Source organism: Melanerpes formicivorus, unplaced genomic scaffold (genome assembly GCF_026170545.1).
Source record: "Melanerpes formicivorus ecotype bairdi unplaced genomic scaffold, bMelFor1.0.p_v2 SCAF_260, whole genome shotgun sequence".
Classification (NCBI taxonomy): Eukaryota; Metazoa; Chordata; class Aves; order Piciformes; family Picidae; genus Melanerpes; species Melanerpes formicivorus.
The window spans coordinates 85,001-87,500 of NW_027142612.1; the positions used below are offsets into that span (position 1 = coordinate 85,001).

Consider the following 2,500-nt stretch of genomic DNA (forward strand, 5'->3'; position numbering starts at 1 on the left):
CGCCGGCCCTGCGCCGGTCCGCCGCCGGGGCCGCCGTAGCCGGGCGCTCGCCGCGCGGCGAGCGCGCGGCATGGGCGTCCCCAGCCGCGTCCCTCCTCCCCGAGCGCAGCGCCGGCTGACTGAGGGAAACCCCGGGCCTCGGGCCAGGCCAGGGGCGCGGTGGTGGCGGCGGACGTCGGGCGCGGCCCCCGCGGGCGGACGCTCCCCCCGACGGCGGCAGTGGGGGGAGGCACCCCCGCGGGGCCTTAAGTCTGGTTTCCCTCACCCCAGGGTCAGGTACCTAGCGTTCCGCGCCTTCGTCCGCGGCCTTGCCCTACCGCGGAGGAAGCCGGGCGGCGGTTTAAAGACCCGGGCGGCTCGGCGCGCCACCCCCGGATGCGGGGGCGAGCGCGGGGGCGGGCGGGTGCCTTCAGAGGGGCGGGGGTTGCCCCCGCAATGCCTCTGGCTAGGTCCGCCGTCGTCGCGCTCGTCGTCCTCCGGGGGCCCGCCGGGCCGGGGAGGGGACTCTGCTGCCCCCCCCTCTCTGCGGTCCGAGCGCTCGGCCGGAGAGAGCCCACCGCGCGAGGTCGGCCGTGGTCCGGCCCGCGCCTCGCCTCGCCACGGGCGTCCCCGGCGGCGCGTTGAAGCGCGGGCTTCTCGCGGGCCGGGGCGGCGAGCCCCCGCGGTGGGGGCTGGCCCAGGGCGCTTCGCCCCCGCCGGGGGTTTTGTGCGGGCGCGTTGCCGCGGCTCGGCGGCGGCGCCTCTTGCGGCGCGGGCCGCTGCGGACCTCCCGGTCCCTTTTCCCTTTGCCCAGGCCCCAGAGCGGGGCCCCGGCGAGCTGGCGCCCTCGGCGGTCTCGCGCTGCCGGTTCCCCCCCGTCCGGGGCCGGTTTCGGGTGGCGTGACCGCGTCCGAGCGGCGGCGGGCGTCGCTCGGCGTCTCCGGCTCCGGTCCCTCGCCGGAGGGCACCCTGCCACCGGCTGCGGCTGTCCCGGTCCCGGGCCCTGCCCGCGGGCTTCCCCGTTCGCCTTCCCGGCGCGTGCCGGGTGGGGGACGGGCGGGCAGCCGGGGGCGTCCCACCCCCGGTCTCCGCGTGGAAACGGGGAGAGCGGGGGCCCGCCCCCCGGCTCAGCGCCGTCCGCTGTCCGCCTGGCCGCGGGGCCACGGAAGGGGTCGAGCGAGCGAAGCCGGCGGCGCGGTGGCGCCGGGGGAGGATGGAAGGGGCTCGTGCCGCTGGGGTTTGTCGGTCGGCGGGTGCGCCGCCCGGCGAGGGCCGGCGGGTCGCCGCGGTGGCGTCCCGCGTGGGCTCGGGCTTTCCGTCTCGCAAGCCGTTTTCCGTCCCCCGCGGCGGGGGGGGGTTCGGTGGCGAGAGGAAGCCGCCCGAGGGCGCGAGCCGGCCGGGGCTCGGCCCCGGGGCCAAAGCGGGGGAAAAGAAAGTCCGGGATGGGCCGCAGCGGTGGCGGCGTTGGAGGGGCCGGTGCGGAGGCGCGCGCGCGCTCTCCTCCGGCGGGGTTGTGCGCCCGGCCCCCCTCGCTCCCCGGGGCGGGGGGGGGGGGGTCTCCGCTGCCTCGCTTCGTGGCGTCTCCGCGACGGCACGGGGCGGCCAGCGAGAGACACACCCCCCCCCCGCCGTTGGGTGGGGAAGCGAAGGGGGTTTTATTTCCCCGTGCACGCGAGGCGAGGCCGGGTTCGGGGCACGTTCCCGGCGGCGCGCGGCGGGCCTCCTCCGCGCCGAGGTCGGAGCGAGCCCGGGCGCCTGGTCCGGCCCCGAAGCGCCGCAAGGTGCGTTTTTCCCTCCTCGGGGGAGGGAAAAAAGCCGGGAGCGCGGGCTCCCCGCCCCTTGCTTTTGCCGCTTCGGGGTTTCGTTTTATTTTCCCCCCCTCTCCTGTGCTTGTACGGTCAATGTGAGGCGAGCGGCCGCCGTGCCGCGCTCTCCGAGGGGCCGCTCCTTTGCGAGCGGTCCCGGCCCCTCCGCGCTGGCGGGGCGGTGCCGAAAAGCCAGACAACTCTTAGCGGTGGATCACTCGGCTCGTGCGTCGATGAAGAACGCAGCTAGCTGCGAGAATTAATGTGAATTGCAGGACACATTGATCATCGACACTTCGAACGCACTTGCGGCCCCGGGTTCCTCCCGGGGCTACGCCTGTCTGAGCGTCGCTTGACGATCAATCGCCGCCTCGGTGCCCGCCGAGCGGCGCGGCTGGGGTCGCCTCGCAGGCTCTCCCCCGGGCGGGGAGGGGCCTTCGTCCCCCTAAGTGCAGACTCGGGGAGCGCTCCGTAGCTCCCCGCTCCCGGAGCGCCCGCTCTCGCGGAGTTCGTCCCGCCGGGGCTTCGCCGGCAGGGGTTCCCCGTTGGTCCAGCGACGCCCGGTGGGGCGTTGGGGGAGACGAGAGCCCGGTTGGGGGAGGAGGCGCGGGCCTCGCCCCCCCCGGCACTCCCGCGCGGGCGCGGCTGTCTGCGGGTGGGTACCGCGGGGGTACCGTGCCGTGCTGCCGCGTCCGCGCGCGCGTCTGCCGTGGGCG

General features: G+C 77.3%; 1 non-coding gene across 1 annotated transcript; it reads left to right on the forward strand.

Moving 5' to 3' along the window:
- Nucleotides 1–1,982: 1,982 nt before the first annotated feature.
- On the forward strand, nt 1,983–2,135 carry LOC137458591 (5.8S ribosomal RNA). The gene has a single exon (XR_010991846.1). It is a non-coding gene; the product is annotated as a 5.8S ribosomal RNA (ribosomal RNA).
- Nucleotides 2,136–2,500: the final 365 nt, after the last annotated feature.